This window comes from Helianthus annuus, chromosome 11, assembly GCF_002127325.2.
Source record: "Helianthus annuus cultivar XRQ/B chromosome 11, HanXRQr2.0-SUNRISE, whole genome shotgun sequence".
Classification (NCBI taxonomy): domain Eukaryota; kingdom Viridiplantae; phylum Streptophyta; class Magnoliopsida; order Asterales; family Asteraceae; genus Helianthus; species Helianthus annuus.
In genome coordinates this window covers 61,673,943-61,685,611 of record NC_035443.2, presented here as the reverse complement: position 1 = coordinate 61,685,611, position 11,669 = coordinate 61,673,943, and the positions used below count along the sequence as shown (strand labels likewise).

Below are 11,669 nucleotides of genomic sequence, written 5' to 3'. Positions count from 1 at the left end.
CATCTATGAAATTTGCTAGAAAACACTCATCACCATAAACGTTAGTACCATTAGTAAAAACATTTAATCTCATCTTTCTATTACCGAATGTCATGTCGACCGTACCATATCGACAATCAATAACAGCATGTGTGGTGTTTAAAAACGGCCGACCCAAAATAACATTTTGTTGTTGAATTGGGTCCGCGGATGAGTAATCTAGCACAAGAAAATCCATGGGATAATAAAACTCATCAACCTTAACTATCACATCCCATACAATACCCTGAGTAAGTTTATGAGACAAATCGGCTAATACCACCGTTGTCTCAACCCGTTTCAATGGACAAAAATCGAATTGGTCATATAACCCCCCCGGTAGGATACTTACTCCGGCTCCAAGATCCAATAACGCCCTTGTAGTTTGAAAATTTCCCACTTGGATGTTTATGAGAGGCGTTCCCAGATCTTGAAGCTTAGGAGGAAGATCTCCTTTCAAGACTGCACTTACCCTCTCCGTCAAGTCTACCAATTTAGGCACTTTTTGTTGCCTCTTTTGGGTACACAATTCTTTTAAGAACTTGGCGTAAGCGGGTACCTGTTTTATTGCTTCAAGTAAAGGAAGATTAATTTTGACTTGTTTAAAAACCTCCCACATTTCCTCCTTTTGAGGACCCCGTTTTGAAATGAAAATTTTCTTACCCGGATCTAATAAAGCTGAGGGAAATGGTACTTGACTAGATCCCTCCTCCTCATTTTTATTTTCTTTTTCTTTATTAATTTCGGGTTTTTCAAAATTGGGTTTATTTGAAGAAACAATAGGTGGTTCATTTTCTTCCTCACTATCTTGACCCGTTATATCTTCAACCACCCCATCAACCAAATCCGGTGAAGGATTGGTTTTATACTCTTTCCCACTTCTCAAGACACTTACATGGTGAATATTAACATTATTACCTCTTGAAGTACTATGAGATGGGTTTACCTTAGTGTCGCTTGGTAATTGACCTTTGTTTTTCTTTAATTCCGACACTTCAGTTGCAAGTTGACCCATTTGGGTGGTCAAAGTTTGAATTGCTTTATATTGGGCCTCATCCTTTTGTATACGAGCATCATCCATTTGGTTTCTCTTTTGCATCTCCGCTTGCATGCTCTTCAACATATCCATCAGCTCATTTCCACCCGAAGACCCCCTTGCTCTTGACCCGTTTGATATTGCCTTTGATACCCTTGGTTGTTCCCACCTCGATATCCACTTTGATTGTTATAAGGTTGGCGTGAACCAAAGTTACCTTGGCTACCTTGAAAGTTCGGGTTTGCTTGATTTGAAGGGTTTCCATATCGAAAATTTGGGTGGTTCCTCAACCCGGGGTGGTGAGAGTTAGAATTCATGTTGTAGTTTCTACCACCCCCTCCTTGTCCTTGTACCGCATGAACTTCTTCATATTGTCCTTCCACCATTCCTTGGCAATTCTCAGCCGCATGACCTATTTCATTGCAAATAGCACAAACATCATAAATTTGATTAGGGGTTTGAACATTACCATCGTCAACCACATGCACTTGTGTTCGGGTAACGGCCGGTCATGCTCTCCTTGATGCTTGAGCTTTTCTCTTTGATGTAATTGCCATTTGTTCTAAGAACTCCCAATCGTCATTCTCGTAATTTGTGCCAAAAGACCCATTTGTAATGGACATCAAATCACGAGCATCTTCGGCACTTAATCCCTCGTGGAAGGAATTCATCAACTCCCAAAGTTCAATTCCATGATGAGGGCAGTTCTTAATCATCATATTGAAACGCTCAAAGGTTTCATGATACATTTCACCTTGTTGTTGTTGGAAACTCCTCAACCCCTTCCTAGCATCATTGGTCTTTTGGGCGGTGTAAAATTCATCTAGGAAAATTTGTTGCATTTCCGCCCAAGTATAAATAGATGCTGAAGGCAAAGTGTAGAACCACTTCTTTGCCTTATCCTCCAAAGAAAATTGAAACAAAACCAACTTGACATCATCGGCCGAAAAACCTTGACTCCTAAGAGTATTGCAAATTGAGTCATAGGCCTCCAAATGGAAGTAAGGTTCCTCTGTTTCTAGACCCTTATATTTCGGCAAACTTTGTAATGAATTAGTCCTTAGTTCAAAAGTTCTTCCTTGGTTGTTGTGAGGAATAACCACTGGTGAAGGATTATGAGTAATCACCGGCCTAAAATGCGCTTCAATACCCCTTGCATGTTCTCTAAGATGCCTTCTTGGTACGCCAAACCGACCCCTTAGACGAACAGGACCCATTGGTCTTGGTATATGCCCTTGTGGTGCAAATGGTTGTTGAAAGTGTTGTTGTGGCATCGGTGGGTGTTGAATTATCCTTTGGAATTGTGGTTGTACATTCTGTGGACGAGCTTGTTGCAATGGTATGGGACGTTGCATTTGTGGCCCTTGTGGCCTCGGCCTAATGTGTTGTGGTATGAGTTGTTGTTGTTGTGGCACTCCACCAATACTTGGTACTCCTTGAGGTTGGCCTTGCACATAACCAAACTCTCCTTGATCTCCATCACCCCCATAAGCATACCCATCTTCATCATAACCCTCAAAATCCTCATATCCCTCATCATATCCATCTCCCCCTATACCCGAAGATTGCCCAAATGGAAGGGTCGAGTATTGAAAACCCGACTGATTCGATGGTCTAAAGGTAGAAGTAGCATGGACAATGGTTGAGTTAGGTGCTATTGTGTTGTTTGAATATGATTGACCCGCACCTGGAAAGAAATGGGACAATGGTTGAATGGTAGTAGAAGGGTTAAAAGTAATGGTTGGTTCTTCTTGAGTGGTAATGGGTTGTGTGGTATTGGTTGGTGTAACATTATGAAGTAAAGTAGGTTCGGTAGTAGTGTTTGGAATGGTGGTATTTGGTGACGGTTGAGTGGATGTTGGTATAAAAGGTGGTACGGGTTCACCCGTAGTGGGTGGTGGTGGTGGTGGTGGATCCATGTATCGAAGTGGTGTAATTGGTGTAGTTGGTGTTGTTGGTGAACCGCTTAACTTGTTTTCTCTTAGCAAAATTCTGTTTCCTCTTAATGTTCGCTCGATTCCGGATCAAACGCCAATGGTGATAGCTTGTGAGAGCTTCTAGTACGCATGCACCTGTAAATACCTGCACACTAACACACCCAGCGTAAACCAGAAAAATAATAAACTTAAAAAGAACAAAAATAACACACGTTGCGCACTACTCCCCGGCAACGGCGCCCAAATTTGACGTGATGTCATGGTCACAGTCAAATTTAATCCAAATACAACTAAATAGTTAGCGGAAAGTGGGTATCGAACACATGGAGTTTGTGGAATATGTGTTATTTAGAAGTTTATCTAACTTGACTAAAATTAAACTAATTGCAAGTAAAGTAAAATTCAAGAGTTGATTTGAGTGAATTGGTTTTAGAACTAAATTTAACTAAATAGATTGCAAAAGAGAAGTTTTGGTTGTAAGCAAATTAGAGACAAATGACCATCCTAGATTTCCGGTTTGCTTCGACATTCATGTTATCATTTCACTAGAAAGAACTACATAGACATAGCTCATGTGTGATTACTTGCAGTGATGCAGGGAACTAAGTACTCAGATTCCTAGAACGTGAGGTTGTTACCCGATGATCAATCAACCCTTACCCAAGCCTAACTGTCACACCCCCATTTCCACGTGTCACCGGTGGGCCCGGTGTGGGGTACAGTGACGTAGTTGGCATCGTCATAGACAATCAACACAATATAATAATGCACAGCGGAAGCAGAATAGAAACATTTCAACTTTAAATAAAGTGTAATAATAAATATCACAGTAGTTGAAATGGATCCACAGGCGGATCAAATAAAAATAGAAATAAATAGTTCAACAGATAAATGTCGTCCGAGTTTGCGAGACTATTGTGGACGCTCTCTAGGAAACAGCCAGCCTATTTCCGTATAGTACCTGCACTTAACCTTTTGGGAAAAATACGTCAGTTTACACTGGTAAATACAAATCGACTGACTCATTTTGAAAATGATTGAAAATTGATTTAAATGCACAAGGCATAAATATTTTTATTAACTTGGGATAATTATATAATATAATCTTGTGAACGAATTACATGCACTTATATCTCTGGTGGCCCGGGATCTACTGTCCGGGCTAGAGATTTAATTGACACACCACATCAAAGAGTTATACACGACGAGTGTACGCCTACACCCCGTGCTCTGGTCGTGGCCATCTCGTAAGATAATGCCAAGGATATCCGGGACACGGTCAACAACCCCCCAAAGCCTTTAAGTAAGACAAAACTGTTTAAACGAAGTCACACAAGCTATTCAAGACTGTACACCCATAGGGCGCAGGACTTGTGCGCCCGATCAAGCGGTATTTTAAATACCGTACCCCAAGCCCGTATAGGGAAAATAAGTCAAAATGTATTTACCTGAGCAAGTATAAGTCACAAACGATAAGTGTTGGTAGCTTTTACCGGGCCTCCTAATCTGGAACAAAGGTTTATAATTAACCTATTAGATTCCTAACGGCCTTTTATTTAAGCTTAAGCTTTGACCGGTTAGTTTTAGGAATGATACGGTTTACGCACGATTAAGCGAAAGACCGGATAGAATGTGATTTAGACCCGACAAGTTTGAATACTTGTATAATATGGGTGTACTAAATACATTCTGGATTTTGAAATAAAAATGATATCGTTTGACCCGTTTCGGTCAATTTACGCAAACTAGTTACGTAAACCGAACCGAACGCGAAAAGGGCGATACGGGTAGCCAAATGATTCAAATGCAAGTTCCCTGAGATAATATGCTTAAAATATGATTTTATATCAGTAAGTTATGTTCTATATTGCCCGGGATAATTTTAAACCCAATTTATGCCTTAGAAGGGCATTTTGGTCATTTAAAAGTTAATAAAAGGGTAAAATTAGAAATCTGAGTTTCGGGTCTGGTTCATACAGTAAATATACTTAATATAACATATTATATCAGTAGGGTATGACCCATATACCAAATATATCATTTAAAACCAAACTATGCACCGTAGGGGTAATTTAGTAATTTCACAAGGGCTAAAAATGCCAAAACTGGAAGTCTGAGTTCATATACTTATACTTACTGTTTTTATATGAAAATATGCTAAACACATCAGTAGGTATAGGTCTTATATGTTTAAAACAAGTATAACGCTTTACTATGCGTTAAAACGCTAAAAATACGACTTAAGGGCGTTTCCGGGTTTTCACAATAAATCTGAGATTTTTATATTTCCAGAATACTTAAAATAATTTATTCATCATATAAAATCAGTAGAAAAAGGTTTCGGGTCAAAAGGAGGTGTAAAACTCATTTTATGGCTAAAACGGTCAAAACCGACATAAGCCGAAATGACTAGGCGATCTAGGATCCGTTCAGCCAAAAATTAATTAAAAATCATCAAAATTCCCAGAATATTATAACACATCAGTTGGTAAAAAGTTTTGTACCAAAACGTGGCCAGAAACGGGTTCTACGCAAAAAGGACCGTTTATGTAAATTTATAATATAGTTTTACGCTAATGGCCATAACTCACAATCTGGACCACCAACTGATCCGAAATTTTCGGTGCAAGTTCATATATTAAAAATAAAGATTTCTATCCTTTCACTTTTCCAAAAATCCCGTTTTAAATCAAAAAGGGCAAAATAGTCAACTTTATGCATAAACCGGAAACAAGCATTCAAATAGGCTAAGCATAGACTCAATCAAAGAAAATTCCAGAAAGTTTAACTAAAATAAAAATAGTCAAAAATACTATCCAATGCAGATCTCGAACATGCATGTACGAATCCGAATCGATAGTCTACGAAATAATCGTTTTACAAGACTTTCGGTTCCGATTCGTGGCTATACTATAGATCGTCGAGTTGATGATGATTAAAACACATTCTTATATGTATTACAAGTTATTTTTAATGATCAATCAGGTTGCATGTCATCTATACCATTAATCATGTCATTTTTCACAAAAATCGCTTCTGTTGACTTTTTAGAAATAGGTTTGACTCGACATTTAGCATGCATGTAGTGGGAATCAGTTAGTACCCTTTAGAGGGTTTGTTTCCCACATAAATACCAATCTATAACAAGTTTCAATTCGAGAAATGACTGAAAGGAATCCGTTTAATCAGAAAGTCAAAGGTTATGAACACCCAGTTTGACTTTTACTAATAATCAAAGCAAATACGGATTATAGAACGAATTGAAAGCTTACAATGGTCCTAAAGATGTTTAGTGGACACTAGAAGTCGGCCTTGATGATCAGATTATCTCCAGAGAAGCTTTGAGAGCTCTTGCAAGTCTTGGTGTTCTTGTTCACAATTGCAAATGTCCAAGAAAATGATCAATAATCTGATTTAAAGGTACAAATTCGAGGTTCCTGTAGTAGTAGGCATGCATGGCATGTTATTGGGCTAATTGGAGGCAAGTTACAACTGTAAGGCACTCAAATTCGGACTCAAATCAACCAAAATACGATTTCTGGTCGCTGGGCAACCCACGCGGCCCGCTTGGGCTTTCCCAGGCGGGTCGCCTGACCCCTTGTTCAGCCAAACAACTTTCAATTGTTGACAGCTTTGACCCCTGAACTTGTACGCGATGTTTCGGCTATTTTTCTCGACCCGTAAACCCCCAAACTTGGTTTTTAAAAACCTTAGGACTTTTACCAACATGGTAATGCCCTCGGATAACTTTGCGCTCAACCGAAAAGCCCTGAAATTCGACGTTGACGCTTTTAGTCCCTTAAGTACGGTTTTGGCCATAACTTTCTCATACGTTGACGAAACTTCATGAAATTTTTACCACATATTCTAGTGAGTATATTTTAGCTATACAAAGCTTCGGGTCTGCCAAAAGTTCACTCAGAGGTATAAATTAAACATGTTGACACTTTTGGCCCCTATAGTTTACAATACTTCACTTTTGTGCAATTTCCGCGTCGTATGATCCATGAACCATCCGTTAAAGGTTATAAACATTATGTGGGGTTATCATAGAGCCTATTTCTCCATTGTTGACACTTTGGACCCTTACGTTCCATAGTTTTCACTGTTTGTCACTTTTAGTCCCTCTAAAGTATGTTTTCACATAACGGAACCTTATGACACGTGTCAAGACATTATTGGACGAAATTTTTCGAGGTGTTACACTAACTATACCCATGATATCTCGATTGCCAACGGCACCAAGAACGTGTGGTTTCTAATTAGTTCAACGTAAGAATCAACAAGTTACTAACAAACAAACAATCACACACCATAACAAACAAATCATAAAGATAAAGATTGTTATTCTTGAAATTAGGAAAATCAAACATGGAATGTCTTAATCAAACCTTCAATCCAGGACAATCATCAAGTGTTTAGCCACTCATGGCTTGAATCAACATCATAATACTAGTTTCAATGTTCAAAGAAATCACCAACATAAAACAAGAGATTAACTAGTGTTCTTCAAGCTCTCTCGTCTCCAATTTTTGCTCCAAAATTCGTTCACAATGCAGGTGTAACCGAAGACACATGATTAGAAACCATAAAACCCCAACAAATGAACAATAAATGCATATGTTACATTTTTGGATCAGTCAGCGTCGTAAGCTACGGCGCTTGCCATAGCTTACGGTGATCATCAAGTCAGCGGCGGTCAACATAGCGCCGTAAGCTACGACGCTCACCGTAGCTTACGGCGACCATCAGATCCTTACGGCCCCAGGACACTGTCTTACGGCGATGCCAATTTACAAAGGGTGGGTGCCGCAACCTACGGCAGTAGCCGTAGGCTACGGCGCTGAGTGATGCCATTTCTTTATTTCTTCATCAAATTTTCTCTTCTTCCACTCTTTGACTCCACCAACTTCTAGCATCCAATCATGCCTTCCAAAAACCCGCATTTCAAGCACTTTAGACCCTGCATCATCAAACAGAGAGTGGTTACCAAGTCCAAGCAATAAACCGTGTATAGCATGGGATTTTAATCATTTTAAGGCACTTACGGTTGTCCTACGGACCACCCGTCAATGGGATTCCCGGTGGTTGGGAATGGGGTTAAAGAATTTAAAACGGAACCTACATATCCTCCTTGGGTAGGATATGTACCGCCATCCTCGATAGGTAGGATGCCAATATTAATCCTGCGTATTCTCCTTGGGTAGAATACGTACGTTCGTCCTCCTTGGGTAGGACAACAACCTTAAAACTTACTAGACAAAACTCTATCATGAAGTCCCTCATTTTATATCGACTTAATCGCCGAGGCCAATGGCGAGCAGGTCATTAGTTAATAGCGCTATTAGGTTTAACAAACCTCACACCGTGCCAGTCGGACGGGCGTGTACTAATGGACTATGGCAAACTGTCAATGATGATAGACATTGACGTAGGGCACAACTATTGTTCGTCAGTTGTCGATATGGTAACGCTCTAGTGGCTCACATGGGGAAGCCCCCACTGATTTTGGATATGTTTTGGGTAATAAAGGAACTGGATAATCATATTTTCAACTATGGGGTAACCCCCACGACAAGTAAGCCAGCAAAGGACAAACCATGTTTTCATAAACAACTTAAAACTAAACAACCAACCGTGAACTCACTCAACTTTGTTGTTGACTCATTGTTACATGCCTTACAGGTCGTTAGATGCTTACGGAGCTTGCACGAGGAGGAGGTCGTTGTGAGATATGGACTATTAAGTCCCGTGTTTAATAATTAAACTTTATGAACTTATGAAACTTATGTTTTGGTCTTTAAACCTATGAACTATGAACTTATGTTTTGGACTTACGTTTTATGCTTCCGCAGTTAACTTGGAGTTGGTTACTTCCTTTTGGTCACCAATTGTATTGTGGTTGGTTTTATTACTTAATTACATTGTTCAATATGATTGGTGGCTCGATCCTGGTCATGTCACGCCTCCAAGCGGTGATACTCCGCATGGTGGATTTTGGGGGTGTGACAGATTGGTATCAGAGCCATTGGTTATAGTGAACTTGGTTTTAATAAGAGAAAAGCTTTTTGACAAAACCAGACTATAACCTGTACAGTGCTCAATGATCCACAACGACGCTTCACTCCATGTGCAAGACTCGACACAATAGGTGGTATGATTTATGTTATATTGTCGGTTAGATAGTTCACACTATGCATTAGTTAACGTGATAACTGCTATTTGAACCTTGTATGCTTACTCTCTACTGTCGTCCCACACTTACGCACTTTCGCGACACTTTTCTCACTTACGTTGCTTCGTTGTGAAGATCATGTACGGACGCGGAGGGCGTATCAACCTAACTCAAGCCCAGTTGACGGCTTTGATCAATAAACGAGTTGCTGAGGCACTCGCAGCTGTCCCTGCAGGAGGTATAACCTGCCAAATCAACCCATCTTAGGACGTTTAGATCCTACCTTCGCAAACCAACCCTTGTGCTTAACCTTGTCTTTTATTCTCGCGCGACAGGTCAACTTGCACAACCTCATGTGTGCACGTTCAAAACATTCATGGATTGCCGACCTAGTACTTTCAGCGGCACAGAAGGAGCTGTAGGTCTTCTTCACTGGTTCGAGAAGCTTGAGTCTGTTTTTGAGATGTGTGAATGCCCTGAAGATCGTAGGGTGAAATTTGCTACTGGAACACTCGAAGGTGCTGCGTTAACCTGGTGGAAAGCACAGGTTCAACTGCTAGGGCTGGCGGTTGCTAATGCCACCCCATGGAACGACTTCAAGGAGTTGATCAAGGAAGAGTACTGTAGTCGTGACGACATCCACAAGCTAGAGGTGGAATTTTTCAATCTGAAAATGACGGGGTCGGAAATTGAGGCGTATACGAAGAGGTTAAACGAGTTGGCCATCTTGTGTCCTACTATGGTGGACCCTCCCATCAAACGTATTGAGTTGTACCTCAAGGGTCTTGTACCAGAGATTCAGAGTCACGTGACTTCAGCTAACCTGGGTACCATTCAGCAAATCATCCAGTTGGCTCATCGTCTCACTGATCAGGCAGTTGAACAGAAGAAGATGCCCAAGCGTATCAGCGCTACTACTACTGATGCTCCCAGTGATAACAAGCACAAGTGGGATGGAAATTCGGGCAAAGGTTCTACTACAGTTCAGTCTTAGTCCCAGCAGCGAAAGACATATGAGTACAGGAGCCCCGGTCAGTAGTCTTCTGGGAATCAAGGTCAGGGTGGGTACAAGGGAAATCACCCTAAGTGCAATCGATGTAATTTGCACCACAGCGGGCAGTGCCACAAGGGTCGTGGCCTAAGGTGTAACAAGTTTGGTCATGACGCAAAGGATTGCAGGAGCGCACGACCAGCGAATCAGAATCGCCAACAACAACAACAAGCTCCACAGAACCACCAGTAGCAGCAACAACAGGGCAATAAAGGATGCTTTCAGTGTGGCGCTGAAGGCCACTTTAAGAGGAACTATCCTCAGCTGAACCAGAATCAGAACAACAACAACCAATGAAACGGGAACAACAATGGAGGCAACAACGGGGGTAACAATAAAGGCAATGGCGCCCGAGGTCGTGCCTTCTGTGATTGCTCAGGGTGATGCAAGGAACGATCCCAAGGTTGTGATGGGTAAGTTTCTTCTGGACGACTTCTTTGTTACTGTTTTATTTGATTCGGGTGCCGATACTAGTTATGTGTCCTTAAAAGTTAGCCAAATGCTTAAGCGCACTCCAACACTTTTGACCCCCAAACACGTGGTAGAACTAGCAAACGGTAAAAGTCTTGAAGCCACACACATAGTTAAGGGTTGTAACCTCGTCCTAGCTGGTCAGACCTTCTCTATCGATCTTATTCCAATCGTTCTGGGTAGTTTCGACGTTGTTATTGGGATGGATTGGTTATCTCATCAGCAAGCGGAAATTCTTTGCAACGAGAAGATTGTCCGCATCCCTCGTTCTGGTAAAGAACCCCTCGTAATTCGTGGCGACAAGAGTGGTGCTGTTGTGGGCATCATCTCTTTCCTTAAGGCCCAGAAGTGGTTGCGAAAGGGCCACACTGCTATTCTAGCCCTCGTTTCTGATACATCCTCGGAAGAAAGGAAGATAGAAGACATGCCTATTGTACGTGATTTTCCTGAGGTATTTCCTGAGGAATTACCTGGTCTTCTGCCTCATCGTCAAGTTGAGTTTCAAATCGAGCTAGCTCCTGGAGCAGCGCCCAAAGCTCGAGCACCTTATCGTCTAGCTCCATCAGAACTTGAAGAACTGTCCAGGCAACTACAAGAGCTCTTGGAAAAGGGTTTCATACGTCCTAGCTATTCGCCTTGGGGAGCTCCAGTGTTATTCGTGAAGAAGAAAGACGGTACCTTCAGAATGTGTATTGACTACCGCGAACTCAACAAGGTGACCGTGAAAAATCGTTATCCTCTTCCACGCATTGATGACTTATTCGACCAGTTGCAAGGGTCGGGTTTCTATTCCAAGATTGACCTAAGGTCAGGCTACCATCAAATGAGAGTCCGAGACGAGGATATCTCTAAGACAGCATTCAGGACTCGGTATGGGCATTACGAGTTTCTGGTTATGCCTTTTGGATTGACGAATGCACCGACAGTCTTCATGGATCTAATGAACCGAGTGTGCAAACCTTACCTGGATAAGTTTGTCAT

The 11,669-nt window shown here is 41.3% G+C and overlaps 1 non-coding gene across 1 annotated transcript; it reads left to right on the top strand.

Moving 5' to 3' along the window:
* The first annotated feature begins 1,741 nt into the window (after positions 1 to 1,741).
* On the top strand, positions 1,742 to 1,847 carry LOC118484519. Its single transcript, XR_004873629.1, has one exon. It is a non-coding gene; the product is annotated as a small nucleolar RNA R71 (small nucleolar RNA).
* Positions 1,848 to 11,669: the final 9,822 nt, after the last annotated feature.